Source organism: Cygnus olor, chromosome 2, assembly GCF_009769625.2.
Source record: "Cygnus olor isolate bCygOlo1 chromosome 2, bCygOlo1.pri.v2, whole genome shotgun sequence".
NCBI classification, from domain to species: domain Eukaryota; kingdom Metazoa; phylum Chordata; class Aves; order Anseriformes; family Anatidae; genus Cygnus; species Cygnus olor.
In genome coordinates, this window is record NC_049170.1 from 144,707,248 (window position 1) to 144,728,207 (window position 20,960).

The 20,960-nt window shown below is 40.5% G+C and overlaps 1 long non-coding RNA gene across 1 annotated transcript; it reads right to left on the reverse strand.

Annotated features, from left to right (window-relative positions):
• Positions 1-655: 655 nt before the first annotated feature.
• On the reverse strand, positions 656-6,381 carry LOC121065296. Its single transcript, XR_005816979.1, has 3 exons — positions 6,302-6,381; positions 6,073-6,075; positions 656-667 (listed from the first exon to the last, which is right to left on the reverse strand). It is a non-coding gene; the product is annotated as an uncharacterized LOC121065296 (long non-coding RNA).
• Between the last annotated feature and the right edge of the window lie 14,579 nt (positions 6,382-20,960).

The window sequence follows — 20,960 nt, forward strand, 5'->3', positions numbered from 1 at the left end:
GAGGTAAGCTGATTTGTAAAAAAAAATAAAAATATAGAAAATCAATAAACACTGAGAATACTTGTAATTATAGCCAGATAAAGATATTTTCTCTTTGACAATCTCTGACAATCATGACCAACTAAATCTAACATTTTAGTCAGAAGATATCTGTTCTGATGTAACTTGCTGTTTTGAGATGTGTTATGGACTCAGAGGAGAATACATGGTCAGAACAGAAAACATCTGAATTATTTGTATAGTTAGTGCACTCACTTCATTTCTGCTTAAGTAAGATATATTTAATCTGTTATAATCAAAAAAAATATATATTTCTGAGTCCAACTCCAGGGTCCCCAATCAGACCACTTGTCTAAGAGGTGTCCAAATGCTTCTTGAATTCCAGCAGGTTCAGGGCCATGACCACTGCCCTGGGGAGCCTGTTCCAGTGCCCAACCACCCTCTCAGTGGAGAAGATTTTCCTGATATCCATCCTGAAATTCTTGTTTTTCATTAAAGGAAAGAAAAAGACTTTGAAGTTCTTGTTTTGAAAAGAAACTCTTGTTTTGTTTTGTTCTGTTCTGTTTTCCTGATGTAACATAGGATTTATTTTTTTAGTATGTTGAAAAATAGTTTTGCACCTCATTGTGGTGGTTTTACTCAGGTGGGCAGCAAAGCTCCACCACAGCTGCTCTCTCACTACCCCTCCTCAAAGGGAAAGGGGGAGGAAACACAATGCAAAGAGCTCAAGGGTTGAGATAAGGATGGGGAGATCACTCAAAATTGTGATGGGCAAAACAGACTCAGAGTAAGGAGACAGTAAGATTTATTGACTATTACTAAGAAGCTAGAGAAGTGAGAAACAAAGGAAAGAAACCAAAACGCCTTCCCCCCATCCACCCTCTTCCACCTCCTCCTCCAGAGGGGCGCAGGGGAACGGGGGAATGAGGGTTTCAGTCAGTCTATAGTACTTTGTCTCTGCCGCTCCTTCATGGTCACTCTCTTCCCCTGCTCCAAAGTGGGGTCCCTCCCACAGGATGCTGTCCTTCCTGAACTGATCCTGCGTGGGCTTCCCACAGGCAGCAGCTCTTCAAGAACAGCTCCAAGTATGGGTCCATACCACAGGGTCTATCCCTCAGGAGCAAACTGCTCCAACATGGGTCCCCCATGGGCAGCAGCTCCTGCCAGGTCACCTGCTCCTGCATTGGCTTCTCTCCATGGGCTGCAGGTCCAGCCTGGAATCTGCTCTGGCAGGGGTTCTCCACAGGCTGCAGCCTCTGTCAGTGCAGGTCCACCTGCTCCACTGTGGTCTCCTCCACAGGCTGCAGCGTGGAACCCTGCTCCACCGTGGTACACCATGGGCTGCAGGGGGACAACCTGCTTCACCAGTTCTAAACAGAATGAAAAGCACTTCAGTGAAACAAAGAGCAACAGCTCAAACACATTAGTACCTACTTTTAGTTTTCTTGTACCTCATAACATTGTTAAAACCTAAGTGTATAATGGGTTGTTTGCCAAAATAATAGGTGAAAAAAAATAGATAAAATGAGTAAGGTGCATTTTGAAGCAGATACTCCCATTTCCTTTCTTTGGAAAAAAAAAAAAATATATATATATATATTCATATTTCTGTCCTCTTAAAATTAGCTTAATTCAATTTAAATACTTCATTTGTTATTAAAAACAAACAACAAAAAAAACCCTATGCGTCCTTTTTTTTTTTTTTTTTTTTTTTTTAAGTTTAGGAAATTTCAGTTCATTAGGTAAATTCAATTTAGGTAAATTTGACAATGAAGACTTCATTTTGAAATTAAGACATGGCATAGTACACTTCAAAACAGTGAAAAGGAATATTTCTGGAAGGCCATATATCTCCATTACAGTACTGCTATCATCATTTGTTGTGAGGATGTACAAATAGTTTAATTCTTCCCAGAAGAGTATCTTCATGCAAAAAGACAAAAAGTTATCTTCACTTTCTCATAGATAAATAGTGTAGTAAACACTTTGTGTTTTTTGTTTGTGTAGTAAACCTTCTTTGCTGCAACAGTACTTTCAAGCTTACATCCAATCTGCCATTCCCACTTCTTGAACTGGGTTGCAAGTCAGTCAGGATTTTTAGCTGGAGCTTCCTTCACATTTTCTTTAACACTGTCTCCCAAAACAACGAAAGTCTAAAGTTTTAAAGTCTATATTTTATTTGAACATAAAGTAGAACAATTTGTTTTCTAAACAGAGAAACCCAGTCAGGAAGTGAGAAAAAATTAGTTTTTAAATGGCTCTCCCTTCCTTCTCCACAAGGTGTGTGCCTCAGCTCTCACTGTCAGAGTGGTATCTTACTGAATTCTTAAATGGAAACCTCAGTCTCTAAAATTTTTGAGTACAGGGACATCTGTCTATGGCTGCCTATGGGGTTGGAAGAAATTACCAGAATCAATGTCCTGTCAAACTTGCATCAGTCAGCAGAACCAAGAATACAGCTAGTGGGAAAGCTCCTCCTGAACACTGGAGTGATTTAAGGCATCTCTGAAGGAAAAGAAAATCTTATGTTGCATGTTGCATGTAGAGAGGGTACATTTATTGCCTTTTTTTTTTTTTTTTTTTTTTTTCCAATCACATGTATCAGCTTGCATATTTCTAAGTGGAATTTCACCTACCTGTCCATATTTATAATGTCATTATTGTAGATCTCATTAGTATATCAATATTTGCCAATACTCACAGAGAGCTTTCATTGTACATAAAGTGTCAAATTGATAGTGATATTGCAAACATATGATTGGAGTGATAACTATTGAGAGAATGATTGAGCACTGATATTGGTGTTACTATAACCTCATCTTTATTCTTTCTTTTTCATAATCTGGGATTGTGGTGTAAAGACCACACGGACACCAGGGTTCTTTCAGGATCAGTAACTGCTACTACTTTACTGATGACATAACTTCAACTCAACTCTCTTATTGAGGACAGGCTCCCTTCTTATACCATTTGCTCTACATCAGTATTTTTCCACTAACTATTCATTGGTCAGACAACTTTGCCCAGCAAATGCAAACACCCAGCAACTTCCATGTCTTAACGGCTGGAGAACAAGCAGTCCGAGACAGCAAGGCATCTCCTGAATCACCCTTCTTTTTTCCTTCTAAACTCTTTACATTCCTCATGGCCTCATCGTTAAGAGTCCGATGTTATCACCAACCATGGGGCTTGTCAATCCCCATGGCCACACTCCCACACGGGATTAAAAATTAGAGTATTTTCTAATATTCTCCACACTATACAAAGATATTAAGGTACTTGAATGCATTCAGAGTAGGGCAACAAAGTTAATAAAAATGCATGAAGGCATGTCTTATGAGAACAGACTGAGGACACTTGGTCTGTCCAGTTTGGACAAAAGAAGTCTGAGAGGTGACCTCATTGCTCTCTGCAACTTCCTGAGGAAGGGAAATGACAGGACATGTGGGAATGACACAAAGCTACACCAGGAGAGGTTCAGACCATATATTAAGAAAAGTTTCTTTACCATGAGGGTGGTCAAACACTGGAATAAGATTCCTAAAGAGGTGGTTGATGCCCCACGCTGTGGTGGTTTTACCCATCTGGGGTCCACCACAACCACTCTCCTATTCCCCCTCCTCAAAGGGAAAGGGGGAGAAAATGCGATGAAAAGGGGTCAAGGGTTGAGATAAGGACAGGGAGACAACTCAACAATTATTGTCACAGGAAAACCAGGCTCAGCATAGGGAGATTAAAGAAATTTCTTACCTATTACTAACAAGATAGAGAAGTGAGAAACAAAGAAAATAAACTAGAAAAACCTTCCCCCTATCCATCCTCTTCCACCTCCTGCCCCGAGTGGTGCAGGGAAACAGCGGAATGGGAGCTGTGGTCAGTCTGTAATGTTTCACCTCTGTCACTCCTTCAGAGTCACTCTCTTCCCCTGCTCCATGTGGGGTCCCTCCCACTGAATCACAGAATCAGAGTCACAGAATCGTCTAGGTTGGAAGAGACCTCCAAGATCACCTAGTCCAACCTCTGACCTAACACTAACAAGTCCTCCACTAAACCATATCACTAAGGGCTACATCTAAATGTCTTTTGAAGACCTCCAGGGATGGCGACTCAACCACTTCCCTGGGCAGCCCATTCCAATGCCTAACAACCCTTTCAGTAAAGAAGTTCTTCCTAATATCCAACCTAAACCTCCCCTGGTGCAACTTTAGCCCATTCCCCTCATCCTGTCACCAGGCACATGGGAGAATAGACCAACCCCCACCTCTCTACAGCCTCCTTTAAGGTACCTATAGAGAGCGATAAGGTCGCCCCTGAGCCTCCTCTTCTCCAGGCTGAACAACCCCAGCTCCCTCAGCCTCTCCTCGTCAGACTTGTTCTCCAGACCCCTCACCAGCTTCGTTGCCCTTCTCTGGACTCTCTCGAGCACCTCCATGTCCTTGTTGTAGCAAGGGGCCCAAAACTGAACACAGTACTCGAGGTGCGGCCTCACCAGAGCCGAGTACAGGGGCACAATCACTTCCCTAGACCTGCTGGCCACGCTGCTTCTTATACAAGCCAGGATGCTGTTGGCCTTCTTGGCCACCTGAGCACACTGCTGGCTCATATTCAGCCAACTATCAACCAGTACTCCCAGGTCCTTCTCTGCCAGACAGCTTTCCAACCACTCATCTCCCAGCCTGTAGCTCTGCTTGCGGTTGTTGTGCCCCAGATGCAGGACCCGGCACTTGGCCTTGTTCAGCTTCATACAGTTGACCTCAGCCCATCGGTCCAGCCTATCCAGATCCTCCTGCAGAGCCTTCCTACCCTCGAGCAGATCGACACACGCACCTAACTTGGTGTCATCTGCAAACTTACTGAGGGTGCACTCAATCCCCTCATCCAGACCACTGATAAAGATATTAAAGAGGACTGGCCCCAGTACTGAGCCCTGGGGGACTCCACTAGTGACCGGCCTCCAACTGGATTTGGCTCCATTCACCACAACTCTTTGGGCCCAGCTATCCAGCCAGTTTTTAACCCAACGAAGCGTACGCCAGTCCAAGCCAAGAGCAGCCAGTTTCTTGAGGAGAATGTTGTGGGAAACGGTGTCAAAAGCCTTACTGAAGTCAAGGTAGACCACTTCCACAGCCTTTCCCTCATCCACTAAGCGTGTCACTTTGTCATAGAAGGAGATCAGGTTCGTCAAGCAGGACCCACCTTTCATAAACCCATGCTGACTGGGCCTGATTGCCTGGTTGCCCTTTAAGTGCCGCGTGATGACACTCAAGATAATCTGCTCCATGAGCTTCCCTGGCACTGAGGTCAAACTAACAGGCCTATAGTTCCCCGGGTCTACCCTCCGGCCCTTCTTGTAGATGGGCGTCACATTTGCTAGCCACCAGTCGACTGGGACCTCTCCTGATAGCCAGGACTGCCAATAAATGATGGAAAGCGGCTTGGCCAGCTCCTCCGCCAGTTCTTTCAGTACCCTCGGGTGGATCCCATCCGGCCCCATCGACTTGCGTACATCCAAGTGCTGTAGCAGGTCGCCAACCATTTCCTCGTGGATAGTGAGGGCCACATCCTGCTCCCCATCCCCTTCCACCAGCTCAGGGTACCGGGTATCCAGAGAACAACCGGTTTTGCCGCTAAAGACTGAGGCAAAGAAGGCATTGAGCACCTCAGCCTTTTCCTCATCTTTTGTAACTAAGTTTCCCCCTGCATCCAGTAAAGGATGGAGATTCTCCTTAGTCCTCCTTTTGGTGTTGACGTATTTGTAAAAACATTTTTTGTTGTCTTTAACGGCAGTAGCCAGACTGAGCTCCAGATGAGCTTTGGCCTTTCTAATTCACTGAATACAGTTCTTCCCAAACTGATCTTAAGTGGGCTTCCCACAGGTAGCCACTCTTCAAAAACTGATCCACGTATAGGTCCATACCAGGGGGTCCATCCTTCAGGAGAAAACTTCTCCAACATAGGTCCCCCACCTGGGGGCAACTTCTGCCAGATAACCTGCTCCTGCATGGGTTTCTCTCCACTGGCTGCAGCATCGAAATCTGCTCCACCTTAATATCCCATGGGCTGCAGGGGGACAGCCTGTTTCACCAAGGGCCTCTCCACAGGCCACAGAGGAACTTCTCCATGCCTGGAGCACCTCCTTCTTCAGTAACGTTGGTGTCTTCGGGGCTGTTTCCTCACTCCCCACTCTCCCATTTTTTTCTCCTTTTCTTAAATATGCTCTCACAGAGGCACAAACAACATTGCTTATTGGCTCGGCTCTGGCCAGCAACGACTGGTCCCTTTGGAGCTGGCTGAAACTGACCCTTATCTAACATGGAGCAGCTTCTGGATTCTTCTCACAGAGGCCACCCTTGCAGCCCCTCTCTACCAAAACCTTGCAAACCCAATACGCATGCCTGTCAGTATTCAAGAGGCACTTGGATAATGCCCTCAATAATATGCTTTAACATTTGGTTAGCCCTTAAGTGGGCAGTAGGATTTGATCTTCTTTGTAGGTCCATTCCAAATGAACTATCCTATCCTATCCTATTCCTTTCATGAAATTCATAAACATTTTATTTACTCCATGTACCAGAAAACTAATAAAAGTACCAACAGAATCACTCATGTCATCACTATTACTAGTGATTTGATACCACTCTGAGACAGCTCTCAGTATCCATGTCCATTTGTACACAATTTTGTATCTTTTGAGGAACATCATTACACACTTCATATAAAGTTCTCATAGACGTTACTTTCTTTCATCTATTTATTTATTTATTTTTACTTTAGCCATGAACACAGTAAGTATTGTAATGGAAGTTTTGTATTTTTTCAGTGGTACTTTTTAAGAAATCTGTTTTTTTCAGTGGTACTTTTTAAGAAATCTATTTATTTAGTGTAAATACAGTTTGGTATAATATTTTCCACTAAGAGCATTTTTTGAGATTGCAGTTAATTCTATTCCACTTAGAGGAATGTTAGCTATCCACCAAACCAACAGCAGTCTTAGTTATCTTGTAACCTGTCCCTGAAAAAGAGACAGGTCAGGTAGTTTATTATTATTATTATTATTATTATTATAGAGTGTGTTAATAAAAGGTACACTTTTTTTTTTTTTTTTAATACTTCCTATTGTCTTCTCATCTGGGATGTCAGGTACTTTTTCAACCGTATAAATCTGCAACTTTCTCATCTGTATTTTTTAACTGAAATTATTTTTCTTCTCATTTTTTTTCCTTTAATTTCTTTAACTGAAATTCAGTAACATGAAATTCAATAACATGAAATTCATCCACAAAGAACTGTTGACTATGAGAAAACAAACAAACAAACAAACAAAAAAACATGAAAAGGATGTATACAGTGCCACATCTGACAACAATAGACTCTTTCTTTCTTCTCTTAGAATAACATCATGTACCTTGGTTGCAAAGTTTTTCTTTTTGTATTTTTACCTTTCTTTTTTCTTTCTTTATTTTTTTTAATTTTTCAGAAATATATTGGTGATATATGTTTATACTACTACTTTTTCTGTGAGTTTGAAAAAAAGCTTGTAATAAATGATTGTTAATAGCAATCTAAAACCTGAATATTAGATATATCAAACAACCAAAGTTTTTGTTGTAACTAAGAAGAATAGTGTTTTCTAAACACTTCTGAGAATCATACTATAAATTTGTCTGTACAAGTGTCTGGGCAAAGGTTTGCAGCAGTGCAGACACTTTCAGTGTTGTGAGCCTAAGAGTATTGTCTTTGAATAACAAAATGTTGCAAATGAAATGGTATTTTTCTAGATGGATACTGTGTTATACACATCTATGAATACAGCACAGTGATGACTCATCTGAGCACTAGTGACTCAATTTTTTTAAAGTTAGATTGAATGGTTTCACTGATCTAGATTTTTAATGTTTGGTTTACCTGGTCAGATATGACTAAAACAAGCAATGCTTCCTTTTACTCTCCATTACCATCACCTTGACTGTCTGTCATATTTAAATTTAAAAATGGAAATTGAATGATGCCTAGTTCATGTGCAATGCGTTTCGATAACATAATTTTTGAAGCAGGACAGACATATTTATTTGCTCCCTTATTTAAAGCTTCATTAGTAAATTGGATCAAATCAGTCTGGATCAAGTCAATAAAGAACTCATGTTTGACTATTAAAACTAGCATTCACTATTAAAATACAATACACTTTTTCTTTCCCAAATTTGCCCAAGTTTCCTCTCCTTAATTACTACAGAAGTGTTTATTTGATGCCTTAAAAGGTTGTTCCTAGTTTTTAGTATCATCATTTTATCTTGCTGAAAACTAGAACTTCTTTTTTGGTAACTTTGATAAAGTTATCACTGTCACTCTTTGATGTGTTTGATAAAAGCGTTTGTTAGTTAACACAAAAGTTATTTTCTCCCTATTATATTGTACTCTGACAGATTTTCTCCCACACCTCCAAGCCTACAGAACAAATCGACAGAATTTTTAGAATTTATTGAAACATAACTTTACAAGTAACAAAACACTTCATACTGACATTTTCATTTTAACTATTATATATATATTCTAAATAATAGTACTGAAGTACTATTTTCTTTTCATCTTCTCTGTACAAAATGTTTTGACCTTATGAAACAAAAAGGTTTGACAAGTCAAAATGCAATACTTTGTTGTTGTTATTGTTGTTTCACAAAAATATTGACATTTCATATTTTGGTTCCAGTCTAGGATGCAAAAATGAGCAGTTTCATCCAGCCCCACCAAGACCTTGGATTAATATTTATTTTAATTAATATGTCTTCTTGAGTAATATTTTAATAAACTCCTTGACATCTAATGAGTTGCGTAACATAAAACTCATACATCACTTTCTTACCTTATAAGCATTCTCCCTTGGCTACCTTTGTAATTTCAATCATTAAGGAGAAAAATTGCTATTTATATTTTACATAAACTCTCAGCTGTAGAGTTAATTTTTCCTTTAATTAGGGCAAAAAAAAAAAAAAAAAAAAAGGACAGTGACATCACTGTCACTGCTCAGTTTGAGCAATAGTTCAGATATTTCTTATAGTTGTATTTTCTCACATATTTGTCCTCCACGGAGAGTTTGTAATGTTCCACATAAACAGCTTCCTCAAACAAGGAAATCTCTGCTCTTCTATCTAGAGCTTTGGCTGCTTCTCAGCCCTTTTCTTTCTTATTATTCTGTCTTAATATTCTAATATTGCTTCAGTGCTAATTTCCAGTAATTTTTCTAAACTCACTCTCGAACTCATGCAAGTTGATTATTTGGTCCTCTTCCTTCTTAAACATATCTGGATTTGCTTTTCACTACACTATGTCTCAAGAGTAAATCAGAGTGATTAGCTTCTGTCCTACTGGGCTAATTGCTGCATCAATCTTTCAAATTTATGTGAAGAAAACAAAAAGACAGAAAATGTGGAATATTAAAAAGAAAAAAAAAAAAGGAAAACTGGAAAAAAGGAAATTCAACAGGTCATTTCTCACCATCTAACCTCATTGAAACTCAGTATTTCTATATGTGAATGACATACTAGATGTCTTTTTTGTTGTTTCTAAAAGTGAACACTGTTTTCAGGAAAAAAAAAAAAAAAAAGAAACATATATTTATATGGTAACCAGTGAGCAGAAGAATTCTGTAATGAAGTTTAAATTACGAACTTCTACCAATACAAATAAAGGGAATAAATTTAAACCTCTACAACAGAAGACTTTCAGGACTTTTTCTTTAGTACCTTATATTCTGTACGGCTGTTTTACACCAATGTTACACAATTTAAAAGTGATAGTAGGTACTTCTTGTTTAATCATAGAATCATTAAGGTTGGAAAAGACCTTTGTGGCATAACAACCACACGAACACCAGGGTTCTTTAAGGATGGATAACTTCTAGTTCTTTATTGAGGGCATAACTTCCACTCTCCTTACTGAGGAAAATAACTTCAACTAACTTTATTGAGGACAGGCTCTTCTTTTATGAGGAAAGGCTGAGAGACCTGGGTCTGTTCAGTCTGGAGAAAAGAAGACTGAGAGGGGATCTTATCAATGTTTATAAATACCTGAAGTGTGGGAGACAGAGGGATTTGCCAACCTCTTTTCAATGGTTTGTGAGAACAGGACAAGGGGTAATGGCCACAAGATAGAGCACAGGAAGTTCTGCATCAACATGCGAAAGAACTTCTTCATGGTGAGGGTGACGGAGCACTGGAACAGGCTGCCCAGGGAGGTTGCAGAGTTTCCTTCTCTGGAGATATTCATGGCCCGTCTGGATGCCTACGTGGGCAGCCTGCTCTAAGGAACCTGCTTTGGCAGGGGGGTTGGACCCGATGATCTCTCGAGGTCCCTTCCAACCTCTACAATTCTGTGATTCTTATACCATTCGCTCTACAGCAGTACTTTTCCACTAACTATTCATTGGTTAACAACTTTGCCCGGCAGCAGCAAACACCTAGCAACTTCCATGTCTTAATGGCTGGAGAACAACCAGTCAGCAAGGCTTCTCCTGAATCACCCTTCTTTGTTCCTTCTAAACTCTTTACATTCCTCATGGCCTCATCATTAAGAGCCCAATGCTATCACCAACCATGGGGCTTGTTGACCACCATGGCAATACTCCCACAGACCTTCAAGATCATCTGGTCCAACCATCACCCTACTGCCAATGCCACCCACTAAACCATGTTCTTAAGCACCACATCAAACTTTTCTTTAAACATCCCCATAGATGGTGACTCCACCACTTCCCTGGGCAATCCATTCCAATGCCTGACTACTCTTTCTGAGAAGAAATGTCTCCTAGTTTCCAACCTAAACCTCCCCTGGTGCAACTTGAGGCCATTCCCTCTAGTTCTATCACTAGTTATCTGTGAGAAGAGGCCGACACCCAGCCCCACACAACTTTCTTTCAGGTAGTTGTAGAGAGCAATAAGGTCTCCTGTGAGTCTTGTCTTCTCCAAATTAAACAACCCCAGTTCCCTCAGCCGCTACTCATAGGGCTTGTGTTCCAGGCCCTTCACCAGCTGCGTAGCCCTTATCTGGACAGGTTTGAGAGCCTCAGTGTTCTTCTTGTACTGAAGGGCCCAAAACTGAACACAGTACTCAAGATGCAGCCTCACCAGAGCAGAGTACAGGGAGACAATCACCTCTCTGGTTCTGCTGGCTACACTATTCCTGATACAAACCAGGATGCCATTGGCCTTCTTAGCCACCCAGGCACACTGCCGGCTCATGTTCAGGCAAGCATCAATCAGCACCCCCATATCATTTTCCTCTGCTCAGCTTTCTAGGCACTCTCCTGCAAGTCTGTAGCACTGCATGGGGTTGTTGTGGCCAAAGTGCAGGACTCAGCAATTGTCAATGTTGAACCTCATCCCATTGGCCTCTGCCCATCAACCCATCCAGTCCAGGTCCCTCTACAGGGCTTTCCTACCCTCCGGCAGATCAACACTTCCCCCCAACTTGGTGTCATCTGCAACTTACTAAGGATTCAATCAATTCCCTCATCCAAGTTATTGTTAAAGATATTAAAGAGGATGAACCCCAACACCGACTCCTGGGGAACACCACTGGTGACTGGTCTCCGGCTGGATTTCATTCTGTTCACCACTACTCTCTGGGCCCAGCTGTCCAGACAGTTTTTAACACAACAAAGAGTGCACCTGTCCAAGCCATGGGCTGCCAGTTCCTCCAGGAGAATACTATGGAAGACCATGTCAAAGGCCTTTCTGAAATCTAGGTAGACTACATCAACAGCCTTTTCCTCATCCACCAGACTTGTCACCCAGTCATAGAAGGAGATGAGGTTGGTCAGGCAGGACTTGCCATTCATGAACCCATACTGACTGGGCCTGATCCCATGGTTGTCCGGCATGTGATATGTGAATGCATTCAAGATGACCTGTTCCATCACCTTTTCCGGCACCAAGGTCAGGCTGACAAGCCTATAGTTCCTTGGGTCCTCCTTGCAACCCTTCTTATAGATGGGCGTCAAGTTAGCAAGTCTCCAGTCATCTGGGACCTCTCCAGGGACCATGATTGCTGATAGATGATGGAAAGTGGCCCAGCAATCACACCTACCAACTCCCTCAGCACCCTCAGGTGGATCCCATCTGGCCCCATGGACTTGTGGCAGTCCAGGCGGAGCAACAGGTCCAACTGTTTCCACCTGAACTGTGTGTGTGTGTGGGGGTGTTCTGCTCCTTGTGCCAGACTTCCATATCAGAAGGGTTAGTACCCTGAGGATAAGTGGTCTGGCTAGTAAAGACAGATGCAAAGAAGACATTAAGAACCTCAGCCTTTTCGTTAACCTCAGTAGTCATGTTCCCCTCTTTGTCCAGTAAAGAATGGAGGTTCTCTTTGGCCCTCCTCTTGCTGTTAATATATTTATAAAAACATTTTTTGTTATCCTTAAACTTAGTGGCCAGGTTGAGCTTGTACTGGGCTTTGGCCTTCCTGATTTTTTTCTCTGCATATACTGTCAACATCCTTGTTCTCTCCCCAAGTTGCCTGCCCCTACTTCCACCAGACATAAACTTTTTTTTTTCTCCTGGACGCTCAGCAAAAGTTCCCTGTTCAGCCATGCCGGTCTTCTTCCCCACCAGCTCATCTTATGGTACATGGGGACAGCCTGCTCCTGCACCTTTAAGACTTCCTTCTTGAGGAGCATCCAGCCTTCCTGGATCCCTCTTCCTTCAGGACTGACTCCCAAGGGACCCTCCCTACCAGTGTCCTGAACAATTCAAAGTCTGCCCTCTGGAAGTCCAAGGTAGCAGTTTTACTGACACCCCTCCTGACTTCACCAAGAATAGTGAACTCTACCATGTCATGGTCACTTTGCCCAAGACAACTCACTACCACCACATCTCCCACCAGTCCTTCTCTGTTCATGAACAACAGGTCTAGTGGGGCACCCCCCCGGTAGGCTCACTAAGCAGCTGAGTCAGGAAGCTGTCTTCCATGCACTCCAGGAACCTTCTAGACTGCTTCCTCAGGGTTGTATTGTATTTCCAGCACTTGTCCAGGAAGTTAAAGTCCCCCATGAGGACGAGTGCTGATGATTGAGAGACTTCTGCCAGATGCTTGTAGAACACTTCATCCATCTCTTAATCCTGGTTTGGCGGTCTATAACAGACCACCACCAGGATGTCCATCTTATTGGGCAACCCCCTGATCCTTATCCACAGGGATTCTACCTTATCATTCCCAACCCTGAGCTCAACAGCATCAAAGCATTCTCTAATATACAGATCCACGCCACCACCCCTCCTTAGTTGCCTGTTCCTTCTGAAGAGCTTGTAGCCATCCATTGCAGCACTCCAGTCATGGGAGTGGTCCTACCATGCTTCAGTGATGATCATAGTTTGCCTGCCACACAATGGCTTCCAGCTCCTCCTGTTTGTTGTGCATGCTGCGTGCATTGGTGTAGCTGCACTTGAGTTGCACCATTGCACTCACCCTCAACCCTGGGACTGCTCCCCCAGGCTCATCTCTATCAAGCCTCATTTGTAGTACATCCACCTAAAAGGCAATGCACTGTGTAGGGAGCCAGACCTGGAAGATTGTGGGAACACACTACAACTATGGGAAATGTTCTCTGGAGATATCTTCCAGCAAAGCACTACAATGTGCTACTTCACACAAAACCAGTCATGCAAAATGTACAAGAGCTAGGTTAAAATCTTTTTGTAGTGAGATTTGATTGTCATCTCTCCTTTCTTGGAGAGTTCCCTGCTATCAGGTTACAGCACTTTCAGAGACATATATCATAAAGATCACAAAACTTGCCTGGAAAAAAAGCAAAACAAGCCACACACACAAACCAAGCCAAACAAAAACAGACAAAACAAACAAACAAACAAACTCTAACCTGATTAGAGGGAGAGAGAAAGACACTACGTGAACTTAATCTTGTCATTTCAGCTAGAAAAAGGGAGAGGTAGGTTTCCATTGTTAATAACAATGTCACTGTTTTACATAAAGTAGAAAAATGTTAGTGCAACAGAAAGACTAGCAATCAGTAACACTCCCTGGTCTGTAGACTGCAATACTTCGAAGGGAGGTACATGATACTGTTCACATTTTTTTACATATGGATGAAATTAGAGTCAGGTTTTCAGTACTTTTTGTTATTTCCCTCCTGCTATCAATGGTGTACTACAAAAACTGAGTGTTCAATGTTACAGAGCAGTACAAATAAGTCTTATCTCCATATTTACTAGATCAACATGTAATTGAATCCTATTTTCTGATACCTGAACCAGTTATGCAGGGTCTAACAGCTCGTTTCCGGACCTGGAGATAGGAACGTTTTGGGGATCTTTATAAGTAAATCACAGTAATATTGTGGGAAAATCATCAGTAGACTCTTGTGAGATTTAGGCATTGTATGTAATGCTTAAGTAAAGTATGCCAATATTTTGATAATGTATGGATTTATTTATTTATTTATTTTCCCATTAATGAAGATGAAGCCTGGAGCTTGGCTAAGCTAATACATGCTAGTGGTTTGCAGATATCCTACTAAAATTTTCTTAAATTACTTTATTTTCATATTATTTAGTGCAGAACTTAGCTTAAAGTTTTTCACCAAAAATAAAATAATTGCCTATGAAACCCATAGATTTTTTTTTTCAATATTCATGCTTCTCTTAATTATAATAAACATTTTTATTGGTTTCCTGTACATACGTCATACAAACATTGTATAATTAAATTTAAAGCCTTTTATTATTTCATGACTTAAAATCTCTTAAATAGGTTTAATGGTTATGGATTCTTCTTCCTTGGAGATCTTCAAAAGCCATCTGGAGATGGTCCAGAGCAGCCTTCTCTAGGTGGCCCTGCTTGACAAGGGGTTGGGCCAGATGGCTTCCAAAGTTCACTTCCAACTAAACCACCCTGTTTTTCTGTGAAAATTGAACATAACTTATATTTAAAGATGTAGGTGTTTGTTTGTCTTCTATTCCCCGTATTTTTGCTGATAAGTATATCCCTGGTATATATGTGACTTTACAGACAAATATTAAAAGATAGACATTCACTACTTAAAGTGGTCATCAATAATGAGTGAATTAAATATAAGACGCCCTAAACAAAATATGTTGGGCAGGTGTGGTGGTTTTACCTTGCTGGGCAAACTCCACCACAACAACTCTCTTACTCCCCTTCCTCAGAAGAAGAGGGGGAGAAGGAAATATGTTGGAAAAAAAAATATATATAATATGCTCATGTGTTGAGGTAAGGATAATTTACTTAAAGGGAAAATGAAGAGGGGAAAAAAGGAAAAAAAAAAAAAAAAAAGCAATCAAAGTTGGCATAGAAGCACAGAGAGAGGAAGAAAAATTCTCTACTTCCCATAAATGAGCAATGTTTGGCCACATCCTGGGAAGCAGGGCTTCAGTATGTGTAGGGGTTGCTTGGGAGGACAGTCGTCTTCATAATGAGATCCTGCCCTCTCCTTTTCCTTTCCCACCTTTTATTGCTGAGTGTGACACCATATGGTAAGGGATATCCCTTTGGTTGGTCAGCTGGCCTGGTGACGTCCCCTCCACACCTCTAGCCCACACCCAGCCCACTGGCTCTGGGGCTTTAGAGAGAGTCTTGATGCTGTGCCAGGACTGCTCAGCAATAGACAAAACACTGGTGTGATATCAACGTTGTTCAAGCTAGAAGTGCAGAGCACAGAACTGTATGAGCTGCTGCAGGGAAAGTTAAAAAAAAAAAAAAAAAAGTATGTATGTGCAATAGACTGATAATCAAAGGAGCTTAATTTATCCATTCTCAGTTGGTTGAAATTTACATGAATCACAGGTACCTTTTGGAGAAAGTGAGATGTTACTTCTGAAGTTTGAATCACACTTAAGAAAGATGAGTTTACAAACAGTGAGGTGAAGCAGAGGCAGACAAACATACATACCATTCAGAGAGCCTGAAAGGCAGAACAGGCAGTGGGGTAATTATTTATATTTTGTCCCACCAAATTGTACTGTATTTTCTCTGTTTTGTAAACTTTATTTTTCCCAGCTTCTATTTGCAAACCTTCCTTAGATCTTGAAAACCAATTTAGGTCTTATGGTCTATTTTCTCAGGTGACAAATAATAGGATGTGAGGAAATCATCTCAAGTTGCACCAGAGAGGTTTAGAATGGATATGAGGAAACATTTCTTCACAGAGAGGGTGAGAGAGGGAGGTTTCTTCACAGAGAGGGAGGTTTAGTTGCTCTGGGCTACCCAGGGAAATGGTGGAGACCCTATCCCCAGAGGTACTTAAGAAATGTGTGGACATGAAACTAAGGTACATGGTTTCACGATGGGACTTGGTACGTCAAGTTGATGTTTGGAGACTTGATGATCTTGAAGGTCTTTTCTAAGCTAGATGATTCTATGATTCTAGGGTGAGCTAGCCTTGTCCCATGGTCAAACTAACAAGTTATCAAAATTAGAAATTTTTGGACCCTGCAAAAAATGGAAGTGGAGAAGTAACTGAGGCAACCTGACCTGGGCCTAAGCTACTATGACAAGAAAGACAAAAACTACAGAAGTTGTGGGAAGGGAATATCAAGAGCTGTGTCTAAGCAAAAGATGCCAAAAAAAAAAAAAAAAAAAGTAACGCCATTTTTTTCAAGGGGTTGCTCTCTAAAAATTAAGTTAAAACGTTTAAAAAGCAAAAGTGTAAAATCAGTAAAACTGTAGTGGTGAAAAATTTTAATGGCCAAGGATTGTGTATACAGGAGGAGGAAAAAGGGAGAAAATGGGTACTGACTACAAGGTAGAGCAAAGGATCTGACTGGGGCTGTTTGGAGGTTCCTGGCAAGGAGCCCTGGCCTGACCAGCACTGCCTGGAGCAGAACATTAAACATGTTCTGATCAAAACACAGGTGTCTGACTTGATTTTTGCTGTTAGGGCACCTGGAGTTTTTCCCATAACATTGATGAGGGGACACCATAGAGGGGGCAAGGAAAGGAATGAACAACCTCCCTAACAATCCTTTTTAGGACCTCTCAGAAAATAAAAGATCTTGATCTTGGTCCAGCTTAGAGGTCAGATCCCATCATCAGATATTTAATGGAAAATACAGAATTTTTATTTCTCCATGGTAAATCTTTTCAATAAAAGTTTAAGCTTAGAAAATTAAATTGATCAATTTATGACTGTTTCAAGACCTACATACCATGAAGTTCAGCAATACTTTGAGGGTTACATAAGATTAACTTGTTTAAAGGCTGTGTCCTTTCAGTATGAAAGTGTGATTTTTTTTGTGATTTTTTTTCCTCTGTAACAAAGGGAGTGAGATTTAAGTACTCTGACTTATATCAAAGTCTTTAAAATACAAACTACCTTAAAATTATTTGTAATTCCTTATTGTAAAACAATTCTGTTTTGAGGCTGATGGGTTCACTTATACTGGTGAGAGTATAATATCATATGGACTAAAATAAAATCTCCATGTGTTCTTTAATTATTGGTATTACAACATTTGTAGCACTTGAAAAGTTTTTAAGTTGATAAGCTCATTGACATTGCAGCTGCATTGAAAAAGGAAACTGGATTCCTCTGAAGTCTGCTGCCACAGCTGCTTGTCTGTAGAAGTTCTGCATGATATACCATGATGCATAAACTTATGTTTAGTATGGTTCAGAGGAATATCTTTCACAACTAGTGTTTAGTTCTCCTGTTTGCGTAAATGACTTCCAAGAGTTCTAAGTCAGAGCCGCTCTAAGTCAGACCCATTATTCAATCTCAGCCTGGATCTTTTAATATATTGGAATAATGATAGTTTACTGAATGCGATACAACTGAATCAGTCATTTCACAGCACATGCTTCACAGTATTAATCATAAAGAATAATGTTTCCATGCAATGCTGGAAGGATATATATTTTTTTCAAAACTCAATCACTGCTTACTGAAGTCCATACTATAAATTTACAGCACTGTACTACTGAAATATTTATGAAGTCTAAAGTACAGCCCTATACTTTTCTATCCTGAGAATAGTCTCATGATTTTGTACACTTCTGTTGTGATAGAGGAAGGTTAGGTTTGACTTCAAAGATGTCACACTCAGAAATACTTAGCGTGATAACCATTTGGATTTGTTCCCAAATAACATATTTAAGAACAAAGAAGATTAACTAGTATGATTGGAAAAATAAAAATGGTAATGCCTTTCCTGTGGTTTGTCTGATCCCCTTGTGTATTCAGCTTTATAGCTGCTAGCTTAGTGAGCAACTTCAAATCATCATTCTGTTTGTTGTGTCAGTGGCATTAAAATATTTGTAGAAAAGTTAATTGTAGTCTATTCTGGCCATATCATCATCAGGATTGTTGACTAAATTCTGCATAGAACATTTAGTGTTTGGAGATACACTGAACGAAATTCAGCTTGACTGACTGACTACAGGCTACAAATAGACAGATTTTTGAAAGACATCTGATAGGTCTACCATTGTGCATAGGCCAAGTCAGAACCTTTGGATGTGATCCATGCTTCACTCCATTTTGGTCACCTGTGCCATTTACCTTCTGAAGTACCTTCTGAAGTACCTTCTTCATTAAAGGTACATTTTAGGTTCATTTAAGAGACATTTAAGATGGGCCCCTAATGAAGATGACTTGCTGTCTGGAATTCCTTTGTGCTGCTCTTTAGGTGTTCTCCTGATGATCCATGGCCTTCTGTAGTCTCTGGGTATCTATCACTGATACTGTCATCAAACTGGAAGTACTAGGATGGATTGAGGTACCCTTCCCCCAGCAAAACTTTAGTTTAAAGCCCTCTTTGCCAGCTTGGCAAGCCTATTACTGAAGATGTTCTTCCCCTTCTCTGACAGGTGGACTCCATCAGTCCCCAGCAGACCAGGTTTCTCAAAATGAGTCACATGGTCTAAGTAACAGAACCCTTTTCTGTGGCACCAGTCCATAACCATCTGTTGATTTGCCCGATTCAGCTGGCCCTTTCAATCCCCTTCCCATATTGGGAGGACTGATGAAAAAACTACTTGCACTCCTGAGTCCTTTACTGCTGCTCCTAGAGCTCTGCAATCCCTCTTGACACTCCTCCCTCTCTAATTCCCCTCTTCAAGAAGCCGTAGAGAGCATCACCCCTCAACATCCTTTTCTTCAACTTTAACAGTCCCAGTGTCCTCAGCTGCCTTGAGGAAATGCCTTCCAGCCCTTTTATCAGCTTTGTTGCCCTCTGCTGTATGCATTCTAGTATCCTAATATCCTTCAAAAAATTGTAGAGAACAGAACTGCATAGAATATTGAAGGTGAGGCTGCACCGATGCTAAATACAGTGCAATAATCACCTCTTTTGACTGACTGGCTATGTTTTGTTTAATGCATATCAGAATATTGTTTACCCTCTTGACTGCCAGGGTGCACTGATGGCTCATGTTGAGCCTGGTGTCAACCAGCAACCCCAGATTCCTTTCTACAGCCACTCATCTCCTAACCTGTACTTAATCTGTACTAATCCTTACTTAAATCTGGCATTATGTTGACTACTCCAAGCAACTACCTGAGCTGACTTCAGTGATAGGCTTTTCTTTGCAATCTGCAGTACTGTGGTGTTCTTTGATGTAATAGGTAGTTCACGATAGAAACTGCAACACTAATATACTGTTTAGTATAGAACTTCCTTGTATACTTCATACTCTGTGAGAAAAGAGCAGGGAAGAGACAGGTGCAGTACTTTTGGAAAATTCTGCCTGTCTTTATGTTTGCTGATATATATCTTTACACACAAATGTGGTATCCTTTTCCTATTGGCACTGTCTCCAACCTGTCTACCTACATAAGATACAGAATTAGTTTCATGGTCTATGCTTGAATTCGGCTGGGACATCTGAGCTCTGAACTTCTTCTGAAATTATAAAATGTAGTACTGTGATCGCTGATGAACTCAGCTGAATGGATTCAGGATAGTTTGAAGACTATCATTTCCTTCTGTTTTTCTGAGCTAGAGTAAGAAGAAAACTGTAGCCAAACTTCCCTGAATGCTGCTAAATTTGGTACAAAAGTGCAACTGATGGCAAAAGGTTTGAATGAGCTTTTAATTTAACCAGAGCAGGTTAGCTATCTCTGACAGAAAACCTTTCAAGTACTGACTAACACAAATGCCAAAGAGAGATAAAATTCTATTAAGCAAGGTACTATAGATTCATGTAGGCAAATAATTTTTTCTCCTTACTTGAATGTGCTTATGACTTCAATTAATTCTAAGAACTCAAACCAAGTAGCTTGCATTTGGTCTTTTCCTACATTATAATGGTTCTTGAACGTTTCTTTCTAATGTATGACAGAGCAATGCTTTTAGTATGCAGTTACTGTAAATGGAGACATGTATTTTGCTTTTTAAGCCTCTAGCAGAACTTTCTTTTTACACAGCAGCTCACCAATTGAATATTAATATCATGCTTGGTAATTCTGAAACACATAGTGAATTTCCATTGTCTGTAAATGTCTGTTTAACAAGTATTTAATATTCAGGCAAAGAGCTTGGATTCTACACCTACAGTTATACTTGGAGCCTGAATGATTTATTAGTGAGGTTCAGTGACATTCAACACCTTTACATCTATTTTTTTTGTAGAATGTTGCAAGCTACTGAAGCTACTGTTATGAGATTTTCCATTATTAGCACAATCAGTGTTAGATTTCAAAATGGTTAAAAAAAAAAAAAAAAACACTTAAATTTCATACATTTGTATGATTCTCATATTGAAACCTTAAGCATATTAAAGAAAAAAATAATTTCAGTTGTTTAGCATTGAAATTATCAACTATTTTTCAGTATTTCTGTATGTAGTTTTAACAACTGCATAGTTTTTTCATTATTTTTCCATAGATCAAAACTTATCTTGTAAACACATTAAATTCTTTGATACACTGCTTCAACAATTAAATAGCCCCTGAAAGCTGGGACAGACTCACAATTTTCTGATTTTATATTATT